Here is an 18,966-nt window from a genome sequence, read left to right on the forward strand (position 1 = left end):
TTCTTCCATGCAACTTTTCTTACCCCAAATGTAACGTGAGATACACGCTCTCCTGCACCTTGCTTTGCTCAGGAAACGGCGCACCTGGGGCCTTTCCCCATCAGTCCATGGAGGGCACCTTCCCTTTGCCCTCACGGCTGCACATATTCAGAGGGGCCATGGCTCCAGAATGCCCAGCTGCCCCTCCTCCCGCATCTCCTGGCCTGGGCCATTCTTCGTCTCTCAGGGCATCTCCTCTCCCCTCTCAGGCCCGGGGGCCACCTGGCCCTCACCCCATCCGTAGCCCCTGTATGACACTCCTCCATCCCCTCACCCTGCGTGTGCCTCTGCTTCCTGCTGGGACCCTGCCGGACTCAGGGTCTATAGACCCAGCCCTCCCAGTGCCCCCTATTCTGCCTCCCTGGCTTGGGACCACCACTCACGTGTCCCGGGTTGCGCCCAAGCCGAGTACGCGGGTACACACTAGGGCCTTGCCATGCTGATTCCTGGAGCCTCCCCATGATGCAGCCTACCTGTCACCCATCTGCACTTCTCTCTCCGTAGGCTGCCCAGAGGACCCCACCCAAGCCCGAAACTCCCAGCTCCAGGCTCAGGATGCACAATTTGTGTTGTGCCCAGTCACGGAGCGATTTCAGAAATCTGAAATCTGCTGCCAGTGGGGCTGGGCGTCCCTGTGGCCCTTAAATTGCCTCCATGCTCCTCCTCTCCTCCCCCACCCTCATCACCAGCCCGCTGTCTCCCATCCTTCATGGCCGTCCTGGGCCCCCAACTCAAGCCTTGAGACCTGCCTGGCCCCAGCCCCCTGGGCTGAGGCAGTAGCACCCTGGGATTCTGGTTCCTAGCTGCCCCTCCCTTCATCCAGTCAGGAGCCCAAGCTGTGACCCAACTCCATGCCGACCCCCCCCCCCCTTCACTGGTGGGGGTGAGGAGAGGCAGGTGTCTCAACTGCAGGCATCGTGTTCTCCATGGGCCGTGGAGACACTGTATCATTCAAGGCTGCTAGGAGCCCGCCCCGCCACCAAACAGCCCAGAGATTTGCCCCGTCTGGCCCCAGGGACTGCCTGAGGTGAGAAGCTTCTGGTCGTAGATATGTCACAGCCTAGGACACCGCCGCTGCCCTTGAGGGGATGGAACTACCACCAAGCCAGGTGACCCCGCACGAAGGTCACTCTAGAACCGAGTAAGCCCGCACAGTAAACCGGTGCTCTCTCTCCAGGACACCAAGCCAGCAGACGGCAGGGCCACAGTCCTCAGGTGGCGGGCCAGGGCCAGGAGCAGCAAGGGAGCAGGGCCCTGACCCGGTGCGACCTCATCACAGAGACACCAAAGCGCAAGGTTTCATTGAAGCCACCCGCTCCCAGGACCCAGACGCACAAACAGAGGCCGATGACACACATACCTGACATTCCGGGAGCTCTCACCTTCAGACCTGCAATGAGAGAGAACACAAACTTAGGATGCGAGTACCTTCCACTATGGGAGATCCACGGGAGCATATGAGCTGTGGGGACATGTGAGGTCCCCAGCTCCCCTGGGATCCCTTCTCCAGTCTCAGCAGACTGTCCCCAGGCCCAGCCCCCAAGGTGTCACATTGCTGGTCTTCTGACCTGGAATCCCACCCTGAAAGCCACGTCCTCCCAGAAGTTGGGCAGCAACCCCAGAGGGGGGTTCCAGAACTCTGTGCCCTGGGCCCTGTGAGGCAGCAACGGAAGGAAAGAGTGAGTGGGGATGGTGTAGGTGGCCTCACTGCATCCTCTACTTGGTATTTCCAGCATCTCTCCCCACTGCCGGCTCTATTTTCAAGGACCCAGAAATCAATTACACCACTTTACGAAGGAGACAAGCCTGAATGTCAAGAAACTGGACAATTAGATCCTATCGCGCATACTTGAACTTTCAACGGAGCCTGTGAAATATCCGGCAGCCAAATACAAGACAGCGATGCCTTGCTGCTCTGTAAACCAAAGGAAAGGGGCTTGGGGATTAAAATGCATGCAGCTAAAGGCTTAAAGCCACAGCTGGGCTTCCTGAGTCTGAAGGAGCAAAGGGCTGTGAGGAAGCACATTTGGAAAGCTAATCCCTGGACGTCCCCAATTGGATTTTATTGCCGGCGAGTTACAGAAATAAAAACACACTTAAAGTCTTTTTTGTACTTTTTTTTCTTCTGCAAATTGCCTTTTTCAGTAATTGTGCAGACTAACTGCATCACCCCATGAGCACTCAAGCCAGGGGACAGCTCCTCCCACAGAGCCACCCTCGCTGGTCTTAGGAGAGCACCCCGTGCCCTTTCCTATGTCTGCTGTGTCAATGACAGATTTTACCCCGGTTGTCTTTCAAGCTAACTGACAGCCCAGCCCAGGAAAGTTTCTCCAGGATGGCCTACAGGATCTTAAACACCAACTGTCCGCTGTCTGGAAGGCTCCCGTTGTCCCCAGCTCTCACGGCAGCTACACAACACAGGCCAGTGCCACTGGCCACTTCTGGGCTCAGCCAGTGCAAAACCGGAAATAAAGGTCAATGATGATGATGATGAGAGACGCCCCTTACTCAGCCTTTACTAGGTGCCAAGCCCAGAGCCGGGCCCTGACATAGGCTATTGATGATTTTCACAGCAACCTGGCAGGCCCAGCATGGCCCTCGCTGTGCCCAAGAGGGACCGAGGCTCCCGGAGGCTGTGTCCGCACACGGTCGCATGAGCGGCCAGCATCGAGGTGCTCTCCTGCCACACCTCGGCAGCCAGAGAGCAAACCAGACCCCATCCAGTCAGGATGGAGGTCACTTGGGTGAGTGACAGAAGGGGGCCCTGGGGGCTTGCAGGTGCTGCTCACGTTTGGTTCCTGATCCAGGTCCTGGTTACCCAGGTGCAAGATCGTGATTAATACAAAGGGCAGATTTGGCCATTCAGATTCCAAAATGTATTCCTCCTATCCATTTGGTTTTTGTCCACAGTTCCTGGCACACACAGCACCCCGAAACCTTGGGATTTTCTGAGCAAAAAAGAGCAACGGGAACATCTTCTGTTATCATATTTGGTTGCATGTCCTCCGCCCCTGAAATCACTTCAGAGCCACGACGAGAGCAGGAAATGTTCCACCACACCCGGGATCATGTCAATGCGGTGACTCTCGGAGAGCACCTAAGGATGCGAACTCACGGTCCCGCCCCCTGAAATCAGTCACCAAAAGCCAATGATTCGATCAGTCGGGTCTATGTGATGAAGCCTCCGTAAAAAACCCGAAAGGACGGGGTTCAGATTGCTTTTGGTTGGGGAACACGCAGAGATTCAGAGAGCGTGGCATGCCCAGAGGGCGTGGAAGCTCTGAGTCCCTTCCCCACGCCGTGCCCTGCACATCTCTCCTACTTGGCTCTTCCTGAGTTACATCCTTTGAGAGTAAGTCAGTACTCTGGTGAGTAAACTGGTTTCCTGAGTTCTGTGAGCCACTCTAACAAACTGATTGACCTCAAGGGTTGGGGGCCGGGGGGGAGGAGTCACAGGAACCTCTGATTTCCGGCCGGTCAGTCAGAAGCGCAGGTTCACAAGATAGGCTTGCGACCGGCATGTGCAGTGGGTGGGGGCAGTCTTGTAGGACTGAGCCCTCCACCTGTGGGATCTGAGGCCATCTCCAGTTAGAGGGTATCAGAACTGGTGGAACTGTAGGACACGAGGCTGTGTCTTGAGAACGGCCTCGTGGTGTGGGAACTCACCCCACGGCATGTATGTTTTGGAACTGGGTACCAGAATCCCTACCGGCGGGGGGAGGGGGGGAACCAAGTGCGAAAACCCAGGCTGCCACAGGCTCACGACACAAACACGTTCAGAAATAGCACGGTTTTATTTTAAAAAATGGGGAAGAATAGGGGTGCCTGGGTGGGTCCGAGTCAGCTAAGCGTCCAACATCAGCTCAGGTCATGATCTTGGGGTTCGTGGGTTCGAGCTCCCCCGTCGGGCTCTGTGCTGACGGCTCGGAGCCTGGAGCAAGCTTCGGGTTCTGAGTCTCCCTCTCTCTCTGCCCCTCGCCCGCTCGCGTTGTGTCTCCCTGTCTCTCACAAATGACTAAACGTTTGAAAAACTTGGAGAATATACAATATGACAGGGATAAGGAGGGGGGATAAGATTAGCTGTGAGCTGACCATTGTTGAAGTGGGATATGAGGGGTGGGAGGGTCTTACGCTGCTTTGCCTACTTTGGTGCACGTTTGAAGTTTTCCACTAGAACAAGCTGAAATAAACAACACACGAGGGTTAAGTGAATGTGGGTGCCCGCGTCACTGGACTCCTGCCAAGTGGCAGGTGGGGAGTTGGGCCCATGATAAACCATGGCTTCGCTGAGGTGGCCTTGGAGGGGCCAGGCCAACCACTGCCTCTCACACCCATGTCACAGAGATAGATTCAAATCAGATGTATTGTCACGACCTTGGCACTCTTCTCTGGGGGAGACACCCATCAGAGAATCTGGTCCCAGCCATGGACCTCACTCCAGGAAAACCCACACATGCCCCTACAACTCCAGTCATGGGGTTCCTGTGCACTGCCCGCCAAGACACCAGCCCCAAACAGTGGCATCTGGGACGGCCAGCTCCAACTTCCACAGCTCTGGTGTGCCCCAGCCCCGTGACCTCACTCTCTGGGGCTGCACTGGCTTGAGGAGAGACCTGGCCAGCCTTGTGCTTCAAAGACAAGAGGATGCGTGACCTGGGAGGTGACGGCAAACATGGCATTTCTACAGCATTTACAAGTGTATGGCTGAAGGAAGACGGGTCCATATGCTCACCAGGGGCTGGGAGGCGGGGGAAACGGCCAGAGGTCGGTCAGAGGGTGCAAGGTTGCCGTTTACGTGGGATGAGGAAGTCTGGAGGTCCAATGTCCAGCATGGTGACCATCGTTAACAAGGCCGTATGGTGTACCGGAATGTGCTAAGAACAGATTTCAGGTGCTTGCACCATAAGAAACAAAGACAATTATGTGAGGAGACAAACACGTTAACTAGCCTGCCTATAGCGATCATGTTACAATACAACACACTATACCCCTTAAATAGACACCATTTTTATTTAAAAAAAAGAAAAAGGGCAAGGTCTGTGACATGAGTGGTCAGTGGCTATACCTGGACTCTGTGACATCTGTGATGGCAGAAATGACCCCCTTGCCAGGTTCAGGCCTAACCTTTGAAAGGACTGGCAACTTCTGCTATCTTGCTGTTAGAAAGAAGAAAGAAGATGCCGAGAGGAAGCCCTCACCACCACATGGGGGAGGAGGAAGGCTCCCAGCCCTCAGCCCCGCTGAGCTTCCGGCTGTCAGCCATGGTAAGCAAAGCCTCAGCTGATGTCACACACAGCACAGAGCGGCTGTCCCCACGGGCCCTGCCCAAAGCGGGAAACCCCGCGCAAATACACATGATGACCACTGTTTCCATCACTCAGCTTGGGCAGGGTTTGGGAAAATCCCAAGCACTGCCTCACCTCTTGCCCCATGAACGTTCTGGCCCCTCATATCCCCCTCACCCCTGCTGCGGACCAAATGTTTGTGTCCCCCAAATCCATACGCCGAAGCCCTACTGCCCCTCCCCCAGTGTGGCCCTACTTGGAGAAGGGCCTGTGGGCAGGAGCTGAAAGTTCAGTGGGGTCCTGAGGGTGGGGCCCTGAGAAGGCGGCCCGCTGCAAGCCAGGAGGAGAGGCCTCAATAGAAACCAACCCTGCCAGACCTCCATCAGGGGTTTCTGGCCTCCAGAAACGGTGAGGGAGTCCACGTCTGTTGTGCAAGCCACACCGTCTGAGGTGCCGTGTCACGGCGGCCAGGGTCATCACCGTCTGCGGCCTCCGAGCCTCCGCACACACTCTTCCTCCTGCCTGCGGCGCTCTGCATAGTCCACACCCCCTGACTACCGGTCCCTTTCCGCAGCTGGGTCCCTCACGGCGGCAGCGGGGCCGGGGGGCCGGGGGGGGGGTGCGGCTCTCACCACCCTCTGGGAACTCGGCCAGGCCTCCCTACCTGCTCGGGCCTCTCAAGCAGACTGCCGTCTTGCACAGCAGGGCCCAGTCTACTGCTCAGATGTCTTTGAGTCATGGTTCCCTCAGTACTGCTCCCTGCCTCCCTGGCTCTTCACGGGGCCCACAGAAGTGCTCCCTCATAGGATGGACGGTGTTCCCCCGGGAAGGTCAGGACACCCTCGGACCCACAAGTTCTGCTCCTAGGTACAGGCCCCAGTGAAACACATGACTTTGTGGTAGGAAAAGACTGGATTCAGTGGGCACAGAGGGGACGTTTAGGACCTGAAGTCCCTGGGTAGGGAAAAACACACATTTTGAATTTTTTTTTTTTCAATGTTTATTTATTTTTGGGACAGAGAGAGACAGAGCATGAACGGGGGAGGGGCAGAGAAAGAGGAAGACACAGAATCGGAAACAGGCTCCAGGCTCTGAGCCATCAGCCCAGAGCCTGACGCGGGGCTCGAACTCACGGACCGCGAGATCGTGACCTGGCTGAAGTCGGACGCTTAACCGACTGCGCCACCCAGGCGCCCCAAAAACACGCATTTTGGAACAATCCTGGGAGGGTCTGACCATAGCGAACCCCTTCAGGTGTGTGGTTCCCCTTAAGCGTGTACCAGGCACCAACCTCCTCCCCGTCAGGTCCCCCTCAGGAATGTGACAAAAGACCTGGCTAAAACTAAGTAGCAGGCCATAAAACGTATGACCCACAAGGGATTGATATGGCCACAGACCACCCCACACACAAGGGGGTCGAGGCAATCGGGAATGGACAAACCAGCACCTAGAGTGATCAAGTCAATAAGGGTAGGACCTGAGAAGGAACGAGGGGGAAGGGAAGAGAGGGCTGACCGGAACCTTCTAAAACAGAGACCCTCGCCTAGAGGCCTCGGGCATTCACTTTCGAACGCCCCCTCTCTGCAAAGAGACCTTTGCTACTGCCCTTCCTTTCTGATCTTCTACTCTAATCAACTGGCCTGCTGCTCATTTTGTGTCTCCCTCTTCATTCTTCGAAGTGGCGAGACAACAAACCCCGGGTACTGAGGTACTAAATAATCCCGCACCGATTTGGCCCGAGTGATGTGCTCCCTGAGCCCTGAGCTGGAAGAGGCCTCCTGTGTCTCTGCAGGAAAATGGGTGAATGTGGCCCATCCACACCAAACAAGGGATGCTAAGCGGCCAGGAGAACACACAAGCCCTGGCCACCCCCAGCAGCGGGGGGGAGTGGCTGAGGCAGCCAGAGAAGGCACATGTCACAATCCACCTGAATGAAGCAAAGCAGCCAAAACTCGGTGCCTCAGCCGAGAGGTGCCCACCTGGGAGTTAAACCATGAAGCCACAAAAGTCGGGCCACCAGTCCTCCCCCAGAGAGACGTTGCTGTCGGAGGAACAGTACGTGGTCGCCGGGCTGCTGGGGGCCCCCCCCTTGTGGACTTGGGTGGTGAGGGAAGGTGTCTGTACCATAGTGAATCTGTGACCCGCACACACACACACACACACACACCCCTACATATGTATACGGACACTTCGTATGTCCTCCATACGTAGAAGCCGCAATTTTAAAATGGAAAAACAGGAACAGACTGTTCGGCAAGGTGACGAGTTATTTTCAAAAGAGGGCCAGAGCCCCCACTCTGTTCCTCAAACATCCGGGCCCATTGTCACAGGTGGGTTCCTCTGGCCACACCCAGTGGCCCCTGCGCCCTCGCCGGTAGCAAGTAAGGTGAAAAGCAGGTGTCTCCCAGCCACGTGTGTTCTAGTTGCCTGAACCCTCATTCTAGAAGGGCCACGGACTCCTGCCTGGCAATTCCAAGTGGCATCGGCACACGCCAACACAGGCCACACTGCCCCCCACTGTGGCAGGTGATGGATGACCAGAAGGGCCAACAGAAGCGTGTGATGCTTCCTCACCCCAGGGGATGCAGCAAGGAGCCGATGAGGCCTCCATTAGCTGGAAGACGCTCCAAAGCCGTCCTCCGGGGGCCTGGAGCCACAGGAGGCGCCATCCTTAGGAGCAGCTATAGAAGGTTCTTGTTTTGTTTTTGTTTTCCACTTCCTCAGAGCTGTGGTAGAAAAGCAAGCAAGCAGAGCCTGTGTGTGCACACCCACGAGCACACGTGCATGTGCGCATCTCACTCTTAATGTCCACCTTGACCTCGCCCTGCGGGAAGCCAGCCGAACTGTCCTGTGAGCGGCCGTGGAGAGACCCACGTGGTAAGGTCCTGATGCCCCGGCCACCAACCGTGTGTTGGTAGCTTACAGGTACATTTCCCAGCCCCCCGGCTGATGCAGCCCCAACCGACACCTTATTGGCGATCTCAGAGACCGTGAGTCAGAACCACCCAGCTACCCTGCTCCCGGGCTCCTGACCCACGCGCACCAAGACAAGAAAAGGTTGCCTCTGTAAACCGCTAAGTGTTGGGGTCGTTTGTTACACAGCAGTAGAAAATGCTCCTCAACGCCTCTCCCTTGCATCACCCCACGGGGTAGCCTTCACTCCGCCCCATTTGAAGTGATCTTACTTGTTTACTGTATCTATTCCTCAGGAAGGGGATGCTCCAAGGAGATAAGGGGTTTGTTAGGTTCACTGTGGCATCTCCGGTGCTAAGACAATGTAGAGGCTGCTGGTTAGTGGCTGAGTTACAGTGATGCGTCAACACCAGGAGCCCATCATTCTGGGATGTCCCGTGTCTGAGAAGCCAGGACATGCCAGGGAAACAAGAACAGACCCTTAGTCAGAGCTTCCTGGTCCCAGCCCCAGCACTGCCACTTCCTGCTGCCCAGTGGCCTCAGAATGTCACTCAACCTCTATGAGCCTCAGTTTCCTCATCTGTGGATCGAGGATGATAACGACCCCCACGAGTGCTGTAAGGAGACAAGGCTCGAGTGTGACACACAGCAGCTGATTGATAAAGCCGCTTCTCTCACCACCTGCCTGAGGTGTCACTTGAGAACACGGGCTCCCGGCTGCTGGGCGGCCGCTCATGGGCAGACCTGCAGCGCAGGAGGGAAGGAGGGAGGGGTGATTCTGTAGTAGATGATGTGTCTCCAAGTGCCAGAGCCCAGCGTGAGGCCTGGCATCCAGCGGGCTGCAGGGGGTGGGGGGATGTTTGTTACGTGAGCCCGTAACGGAGCTGGCTGCCACCTCACACGCTAAGAGCGGCACACAGCGGTCCCTATTTAAACTGAGGATGGTCATGCTCATGTTTGAACCTCAAGGCATAGCGGCACAGTCTTAGGGCAGAAGGAGTAATAAATGCTGCGGGGAGAAGGAGCAGAGAGCGGCTGGGTAGAACTCTGGCGAGGGCGACACCTACGCATGCACGCTTGGCCGTGGCGTCAGCGTGGGTGAGGTGGCAGGCAGCTGGGAGCATACTGGAGCCCTCTGGTTCCCTGCCGAAGGGGGTGAGAACCAGGAATAGGGCACCTTTCCAAAATGGCACGAACAGATGCAAGGTCACAAACGCAGCCTCACACCTGTTCAACCAACACCCGGAGCCAGCATGAGGCTTTACATGTGTGCACGCGTAGGCCACGGACGCGTTAGTTTGAATGGCCCCAGACATGCCTGGAGACAAGGATTGTGGCACAAGTTGTTTATTTGGGAGGTGAAGGCAAGGGGGGAAGGGAAGTGAGAAAAGGAAGGGAAGGCAGCGAATCAAGGCTATCAAGCCACCCACCGTGCAGGAGCCCACTACTGTGGAAAACAGGAATCGGGCCACCAGGAAGCTGTGTGCAGAGCTCTCCCAGCCAAGAGGCAAGGCAGCTGGGGTACTGGCTGAAGTGCCCCGGGAATGCCATCTCCACACTTCGGCCTACCGCCCAAGTGGCCAAAGGGTCTCCAGCAGCAAAGAGGTGCTGGCAGTTAGAAGTCAGGCCAGTGTTGGGGCGCCTGGGTGGCGCAGTCGGTTAAGCGTCCGACTTCAGCCAGGTCACGATCTCACGGTCCGCGAGTTCGAGCCCCGCGTCGGGCTCTGGGCTGATGGCTCGGAGCCTGGAGCCTGTTTCCGATTCTGTGTCTCCCTCTCTCTCTGCCCCTCCTCCGTTCATGCTCTGTCTCTCTCTGTCCCAAAAATAAATAAAAAACGTTGAAAAAAAAATTAAAAAAAAAAAAAAGAAGTCAGGCCAGTGTGTACTGAGGAGGCTAGGGCAAGGGACGCTGGTGGCCAGTGCTCTCTGGACTAAGAGAAAGCATCCCGTTGTCCTTATGACAACACAATGGATGATTAAGCCTTCATGTGCCTTTCAGAAAGTCAAGGGTGTAAGGAACCATTCTGGTCACTCTTGTTTTGATTCTGTGGTGGACCTTGTGGACTGAGTCATTAAACAAGGGTGCCGATCCCCTCCTTCCATGCCCTGTGGTAGTTGGTCTCTGGAAAAAACTGAAATCTACATTTCCCAGACACCCTTGCAGCTAGGTTTCTGTGGGTGGTCTCAGCTGCTCTAGATAGATGCCTGCCCAAGGTATAGAAGGTGGAAGTGAGCAACACAGAGTGGTGGACAGATGAGGCGCCCCAGCTGGCAGGGAACAGAAAGGTCTGGTTCCCCCACAGCAGCTGGCTCCAGTGTTTGGGCCTGAGCATCACAGACAGTGGTGTTTCCGTGGCAATAGTCTCAGGCAGGGTTAGCTGATTGTCCAGGCTATGCTGTCCCTGGCCATGACGCATCAAAGTTTATTCCCCTGGTAGTTCTGGAATCTCAATCCGAACACCCGGGAATAAATTCCACTCTGCTCAAACCAGAAAGAGTGGATTCTGGTGTCTGCGACTAATCACTGCGACTGGATACAAATTCAGATTCTGAAATCACCTCTATTGTGTTTTCTCGTGTGGAAGAAATACAGAAAAGCTTAAGAAAAACAAGTATAAATCATCTGCAATCCCACCACCTGGAGGTAATGACTATAACATTTTTGCAGGTTTATCTCCAGGCTTTTTTTTTTTTTTACTCTTTTTATACAGTCAAAAGACAGTTTGTACTGTTCTATGCCAGCTTTGCTCACTTAATGTGGATTAGAAATGTGCCCCAGTGACCCTGTTCCTGAGGCTTTTAGCAACCTGGACCGAATCAGAGTCCCCTCCGTCGACTTTTTTCTTTAACCTCTCTACTGAGGTGTAACTGACCTACACAAAGGTGTACGTATTTAATGTATACAACCTGATGACGTATGAGATAAGTAACATCTGTAAAACCATCATGACTGTCTACACCATAAACACATCCATCACCTCCAAAAGTTTCTTCCACCCTCTTTATTTATTATTATTTTTTTCTTGGGGCGCCTGGGTGGCTCAGTCAGTTAAGCATCCAACTTCAGCTCAGGTCATGATCTCATGTCCCATGAGTTCAAGCCCCACGTCAGGCTCTGTGCTGACAGCTCAGAGCCTGGAGCCTGCTTTGGTTTCTGTGTCTTCCTCTCTCTGCCCCTCCCCAGCTTGCACTCTGTGTGTCTGTGTCTCTCTCTCTCTCAAAAAATAAACATTAAAAAAAAATTTTTAAAAACTTTTTTTCTGATATGAATACTTAACCTAAAAATCTACCCTCTCTGCAAAGTTTTACATATATAAAATGGCAATATTAATGATAGGCACTGTGCCATGTAAATCTCTAGGACTTACTCATCTTGTCCAACTGAAACTCTGTGCCCTTTGACCATCACCTCCCCATTTCCCCCTTTCTCCAGCCCCTGGAAACCACCATTCTACTCTCTTTTATATCTGACTATTTTCGCTTCCCCATCTAAGTGGTATTATGTAGTGTTTGTCCTTCTGTATCTGACTTATCTCACTTAGCATAATGTCCTCCAGGTTCATCCGTGTTGTTGCAAATGGCAGGATTTCCTTCTTTTTAAAGGCTTACTAATATCCCATTGAGACTATATACCACATTTTCTTTGTTCATCATGAGTCGATACGCATTTAGGTTGCTTCCATGTCTTGGCTACTGTGAACAATGCTTCAGTGAACCTGGGGGTGCAGGTATCTCCTTGAGATTATTTTGATTCCTTTGGGTATGTACCAAGAGGTGGCGCTGCTGAATCATATGGCCACTCTATTTCTAATATTTTATCTGGCTTTCCTGTCAGGGTAATGTTGGCTTCATAAAATGAGTTCAGAAGTATCGTGCTTCTTCCTGTAGGTTTTGGAAGCATTTGAGGATTGCTATTAATTCTTTGAATGGTAGACTTCACCTGTGAAGACACCTGGTCTCACTTTCCCTTGTTGGGAGGTGTTTGGTTACTGATTCAATATTCTTATTTATTGTTAGTGTGTTCAAACTTTCTCTTTCTTCCAAATTCTGCCTTGGTAGGTTGTATGTTTCTAGGGATTTGTCCTATTCTTGCAGGTTGTCCAATTTATTGGCATAAAATTGTTCATAGTCGTTTCTTTTCTTTTTTATTTCTGTGGCATCTGTTGTGATATCTTCTCTTTCATTTACAATTTTCTTTATGTCCTCTCTTTTTTGTTTTAGTCTTGCTAAGGGTTTGTCAATTTTGTTTCTCTTTTCAAAACACCAAACTTAGTTTCATCTATTTTTTTTCTACTATTTTTCTATTTTCTATGTGATTTATTTCTGCTCTGATCTTCATTATTTCTTTCCTTCTGCTAACTCTGGGCTGTGCCTGTTCTTTTTCTAGAACCTTGAGGTATAAAGCTAGATTATTTATTTGAGATTTTTCTTTTTTATGGAGGTGTTTCTCAGTACCTGTTAATATTGTTTTTGCAAAGTTTTGGTATACTGTATTTTCATTTTCATGTGTCTTGAAATATTTTCTAATTTCCCTTTTAGTTTTTTCTTTCCAATGACTGTTCAAGGATATGTTGTTTAATTTCCATGTATCTGTGAATTTTCCCATTTTCTTCTGTCACTGATTTCTAGCTTCATTCCACTGTGGACAGAAAAGATACCTGGGATGATTTTCGTCTTGTTAAATTTGTTAAGACTTGTTTTGTGACCTGTTATGTGTTTTATCTATGAGAATGTTCTGTGTGTGCTTGAGAAGAGTGTGTATTCCGCAACTGTTGGGTGCTCTATATGTCTTTTAGGTACATTTTGTTTATAGAGTTGTTCAAATCTGCAATTTCCTTATTGATTTTCCATTTGGATTTTCTGTCCACTATTGAAAGTTGGGCATTGAAGTCTCCTACTACTGAAGTCTCCTTCAGATCTGTCAATGTTTGCTTTATATGTTTAGGAACTCTGATGTTCAGTGCATACATATTTACAATTGTTATATCTTCCTGTTGAACTAAACCTGTTATCATTACATAATGATCTTCTCTATCTCTTATAGTTCTTGACTTAAAGTCTATTTCATCTCATATAAGTATAACCACCCCTACTCTCTTTTGGTCACCATTTGCAAGGAGTATCTTTTATCTAGCCCTTCATTTTCAGCCCTTGTGTGTCTTTGAAGCTAAAGTCTCATGTACTCAATATGTAGTTGGAGCCTGTTGTTTTATCCATTCAGTCTTTCTATGGCTTTTGATGGGTGGGTTTAAACTATTTACACTTAGTTATTGATAGGTAAGGACTTACTATTGGCATTTATTCATCATTTTCTGTTTCTTTTGTAGTTATTTTATTCCCCTCTTACTCTTTTGCTGTCTTCCCTTATGATGTGATGATTTTTTTGATATTATATGCTTTGATTACTTTCTTTTTTGTGTGTATCTTCTTTAAATACTTCCTTTGTGGTTACATGAGGCTTACACACAACATCTTATAGTTTTAACAGTCCATTTTAAGCTGATAACAACTTGATTTCCATCACATACAAAAACTCTACACTTTTACTCCCCCCCCACACATTTTATGTTATTGATGTCACAATTTGCATATTTTATATTGTGCACCCTTAACAAATTTTTATAGTTTTAGTTATCCTTAATACTTTTGTTTTTTAACTTTTATACTTGGGTTAAGAGTGATTTATGTATAATCATTACAGTATTGCACTGTTCTTTGTCTTTATATTCACCCTTACCAGTAAGACTTATACTTTCATATACGTTTGTGTTGCTGTTTAGTGTCCTTTCATTTCAACTTGACAAACTCCCCTCCCTTGGTCTAGTGAGGGGTGCCTGGGTGGCTCAGTAGGTTTAGCATCCAACTTTGGCTCAGGTCATAATCTCGTGGTTTGGGAGTTCAAGCCCTGCATCAGGCTCTGTGCTGACAGCTCGGAGCCTGGAGCCTGCTTCAGATTCTGTGTTTCCATCTCTCTCTGCTCCTCCACTTCCACACTCTGTCTCTGTCTCTGTCTCTGTCTCTGTCTCTCTCTCTCAAAAACAAATAAACATTTAAAAAAAAAAGGTCTAGTGATAACAAACTCCCTTGATTTTTGTTTGTCTGGGAAAGTTTTGATCTCTCCTTCATTTTTATTTTTTTTAAGTTTATTTATTTATTTTGATGCCGGGTGGGGGGGCAAAGAGAGAGGGAGAGAGAGAATCCCAAGCAGGCTCCGCTTTGTCAGTGCAGACCCAAATGTGGGGCTAAAACTCACAAATTATGAGATCATGACCTGAGCCAAAACCAAGAGTCAGATGCTTAACCAACTGAGCCACCCAGGTGCTCCCCTGCTTCATTTTTAAAGGGGAATTTTGCCAGGTAGAGTATTCTTGGTTAGTAGCTTTTTTTCCTTCAGCATTTTGAATATATCATTCCACTCTCTGCTAGCCTTCAAGGTTTCTGCTAACAATTCTGCTGATAATCCTAATGGAGTTCTGTTGTATATGATGAGTTGCTTTTCTCTTGCTGTTTCCAAACTTTTTGACTTTTGACAATTTTCATGTGCTTCACTGTAGACCTTCTTAGATTCAACCTATTTTGTATCTTTTGGGCTTCATGAATCTGGATGTCCATCTCTCTTCCTAGATTTGGGGAGTTTTCAGCCATTGCTTCTTTAAATAAGCTTTCTGCCACCTTCTCCTTCTCTTCTTCTTCTGGAGCACCCATTATTTTATATTGGTTTTCTTGATGGTGCCCCATAAATCCTGTAGGCTTTCTTAGCTCTTTCTTATTCCTCTTTCTTTTTGCTCCTCTGAGTAGACAGTTTCAAATATCCTCTCCTCAAGTTCACTGATTCTTGCTTCTACTTGATCAAGTCTGCTACTGTACTGACTTTTTCAATTGAGGCATTGTGTGCTTTAGCTCCAGAATTTGTTTTGGTTCTTTTTTATGGTTTCTCTTTGTTGAACTTCTCATTTTGATCATAGATTGTTTTTCTACCTTTTGTTGTCTATCTGTGCTCTCTCATAGTTCAATGAGATTTTTAAAATGACAATTTATAATTCTTTGTAAGGCAATTCATAGACCTCCATTTCTTTGGGGTCAGTTAATGGAGTCTTGTTTTGTTCCTTTGGTGATGTTATGTTTCCCTGATTCTTCATGATCTTTATAGCTTGTGGTGGTGTCTGCACATATAAAGAAGTAGCCACCTCTTCCAGTATTTATGGACAGGATTTGGGAAGAAAAGACCTTCATCAGACAGCCTGCCTAAAGATTCTGGAGATCTCTCAAACCTTTTCTATGGACCACTCCACTTCCACTACATTCTGGGGAGGTAATCTTAGGATTGTGTGCCTTCTCTAAATCCCACAGAGCCATGCCAGGTGCTGAGAGTTACCCATTGCTTTCCCCTAGGGCATTGCCCTAATATGCCAGGGCACTGGGTGCAGGTTCCACTTCCTCCCCTCCCCTCTGTAAAGCATGCCTTAGGATTTTGTGCCCTCTCCCTACCCTACACAGCCATGTTGAGTGCCAAGAGTTAACCACCCCCTTTCCATAGGGTAATGCATCAATATGCCAGGACAATGGGTAAAAGTTCCACTTCTCTCCATCCCTCCTGAGGAAACAGTTTCAGAGTTATGTACCTTCTCCCAATCTTGCAGAATCAAAGCTATTGCTGAGATCCTTCCTAGATGTGGAGATCTGCATGCCATGTGTGGGGATGTGTGGAGCCCCATCTGTGGGGGGTTGTGGCTTGGGGACATACATGCTAGTTGCTATAAGCGTCTGCCCTTTACTTTGTTCTCAGCTGCTCTCCGATGATCCAAGCCATACCAATTTCCTCAGTGCTCTAATGTGCCAAGGTAAGCAGGGCTTTTGGGCATTGCCCCCAAAGGTCAGGAAGCTGGACCCTTTCTTGTTCTTTCTCCTGAGGGAGAAGTCATGGACTACGGGGATCTCTCTTGGCTCTGAGTTTTGTTGGTCGGGGGTAGGGATGATGCATGCAAAGTGCAACTGCTCCTTTTACCCTTTTCAGTTTGACTGATGCTGGATTTTGTGGTCCACTGGGGTGCTGATACCTTCAACTGAACTCCAGAGCTCTCAAAAAGGTATTTTGTATGTAGGTGATTGGCAAGTCAGTGTTTCTGTGGGGGGAGATACGCTAGGACCTTCTATTCTGCCTTCTTACTGATATCATTTCCCTTCTCCATCCGCTGTTATAACACTTTAAGAACAAAAGACATACTCTACCCACAGCCTACAAGGCCGGAGGAGTCTGGGCCTGCTCGTTTCTCCAGCTTCCTCAGCATCCAGCTTCCTCCTGGCTCACCCTGCTCCAGCCACACATCTCCCAAACAGCCAATCTCCCCACCTCCAGCATGCTGGTAATTCCCATTCCTTCTGCCTGCATGATCTTTTCCTACCTGTATGTTTCGCTGGATCCCTCTCATCTTTTGGATTTCACTTTAAATGACAGCTCCTAGGACAAGCTTTCCCTATTTGCTGCATCTGAACAGTCCTTCTCAACCCACCCAGGATTCTCTACCACATAACCCCATTCTTTCTTTGTTGTACTGGTCACAGTCTGAAATTGTCTCATTTGTCCACTTGCTTACTGTCTGTCTTGCCCAGTAGAATGTCAGCTCCACCAGGCCAGGCACTGTGTCTGTCCGGTTTATCACTATATTCCCTGCTTATTCCCCCCAAAATTGTTTTTTAAAGCAACATTTCAAATGGTAACACAGCAGTCAATGTTCAATGTGTCATACTTGACTTTGCCCTTTCCTATTTGTGAATACACAGTAGTTTCTGAGTATAAATAATACTGCAATTGACATCTTTGTGCATAATATTCTTTGTCCCTGCCTCTTGTGACTTTGCTAAGCAACAGTCTCAGAAGTAGAAATAGCAGCTCCGTCAAAAAGCATGAATATTTTTAAGGCTCCTTCATACACACGACCACACTTCTTCCAGAAAGTCTGAATTAAAGACCTAACATAGGTCCCACCACCCCCGAATGTGAGGGCTAAGAGACGAGAGATGAGTCTTTAGCAGTGCACATAAATCAACTGGGCACCTGATTAAAATTCAAATTCTGATGGAGGAGGTCTGGAGTGGGGCTCAAGATGCTATGTTTCTGGGGCGCCTGGGTGGCTCAGTCGGTTAGTGTCCAGCCCTCGATTTCAGCTCAGGTCATAATCTCCCAATTGTGAGATCAAGCCCTGTGTCAGGCTCCATGTTTAAGATTTTTCTCTCTCCCTCTCCCTCTGCCCTTCTCCCGCTCACACTCAATCTCTCTCTCAAAAAAAAAAAAAAAAAATGCCTTATTTCTAACAAACTCCGAGGAGAATCCCTCCAGAGGTTCTCATCCTCATGCTGTTTGCCATCAGTGTCCAGGTTCCCTACTGATACAGCCTCTGGGCACCTGTGCCATATTCATCCCCAAGCCCCCAAGGCCAGCAGCCCCAGCAGGAAAGCCTGTGCTTGTTTCCAATTCTTCTTGTCTCCATTTGGTTCTTAAGTCCAGGCTCCATGACACCTGGTGTTACGTGCAGTTCTTAGGGGTTTTGAGTTGGGTTTTCCACCAGTTGTGGGGTGCACTTATCCCTTAAGATCCTAGGATGCTCCACTGTCCCGGATGGGACCGTAGACATCTGTGACTATGTTTCCTGCCTGCCCTTTACTTCCTCATCTTACACCAATAATACATCTTTTTTCCTTTGAAGACCTTGCCCCATCAGTTTTTCCTAGTCTATATAATTTGGGGGATGTTAACTCTCTACAGAATCAAAAGGTGGGCACATAACCTAGATCTGGCCAATCAGTGGATTTCATGCCTTTTGTTTTAGTAACGGATCCAAGGCTGGACATGTGACCTGGGCCCAGCAAACCCATGCCAGGACTTGCCACAGAACTTTTGTGAACGAGAACCTCTCTTCCCTTGGGGAGCTGTTGGGGCTACCACCCGCAACAAACCGACTAGACAGTGAGGCCAACATGGAAAGCAGAGGGCGAAGGTAACTCCTGATGACACAACGTGAGTCGCTGGGTAAAACTGGACCCGATGCTGTTTTGACTTGGATGGGAGTGGACTACAGGGAGCTGGGACCAAAGCCAGCAAAGCAACACACGAGCTTGAGCACTGATGTTCGTGCATGTCAGTGTGTTCAGCATAAACTATGGAGGGAAGAGGACTCCAGAAAGAGAACCCCCAAGAGTGTGCATGCACACATCACGCTCACAGTTCAGGCCACAATAGTGCGGGTCATGGCAGGGGGCTGGGAGGACCTACAGTCAACAGAGGAAGGTCTGCTCTAGCTGAATAGGAGGCTTTACCACATTGTTGGCATCTCTGTATGATACGCAATTAGCTTTGAAACAAGAATAAAAATAAGGCATCAGTCAGCTATAAAGTAGCTTAATGGGTGCATAAATCGAAACAACATTTAAATATGGTACAGCAGCCTATTTGGAGCCTTTAAAAAGCCTCGTGCTGTTGATCTCTCCCCAAGGAGGAAATCCTTGGTGTTGCTGCCCTCTCTTTCTTATGCATGAACAGGGCCTTCAAATGCATCATCTCCTGGGATCCACGGAGGGACAGGTGGCTGGGTCAAGGTCACACAGGCTACTGAGGCACAGCAGACCTGCGGACAAAGGTCTTCCTACTACAACCCCGGGTTTGACGCATCACCAGAGGCAGGTTTCCTCAGGAGCCACGGAGGCTGAAGCCGAAGGGCCCTCACTTGTGTGA

At 49.9% G+C, this 18,966-nt stretch overlaps 1 protein-coding gene and 1 long non-coding RNA gene across 6 annotated transcripts in view; one reads left to right on the top strand and one right to left on the bottom strand.

Annotated features, from left to right (window-relative positions):
* IQSEC1 (IQ motif and Sec7 domain ArfGEF 1) overlaps window positions 1-18,966 on the bottom strand; it is a 508,671-nt gene that overhangs the window by 374,668 nt on the left and 115,037 nt on the right. For all 4 annotated transcript variants that reach the window (XM_086697311.1, XM_086697316.1, XM_086697317.1 and 1 more), the window contains exon 2: window positions 1,400-1,429. The gene's annotated coding sequence lies outside the window, so the exon portion shown is untranslated. The remainder of the gene's footprint in view (window positions 1-1,399; window positions 1,430-18,966) is intronic.
* LOC147583461 (uncharacterized) lies at window positions 8,055-18,620 on the top strand. Of its 2 annotated transcripts, none has more exons than XR_015248224.1 (5): window positions 8,055-8,201; window positions 15,388-15,549; window positions 16,024-16,078; window positions 16,252-16,324; window positions 18,065-18,620. It is a non-coding gene; the product is annotated as an uncharacterized LOC147583461 (long non-coding RNA). The 2 variants fall into 2 exon arrangements; XR_015248223.1 differs by lacking the exon at window positions 8,055-8,201 and adding an exon at window positions 10,635-10,881.

Source organism: Puma concolor, chromosome A2 (assembly GCF_028749965.1).
Source record: "Puma concolor isolate L17-30 chromosome A2, mPumCon1.1.hap2, whole genome shotgun sequence".
Lineage (NCBI taxonomy): Eukaryota > Metazoa > Chordata > Mammalia > Carnivora > Felidae > Puma > Puma concolor.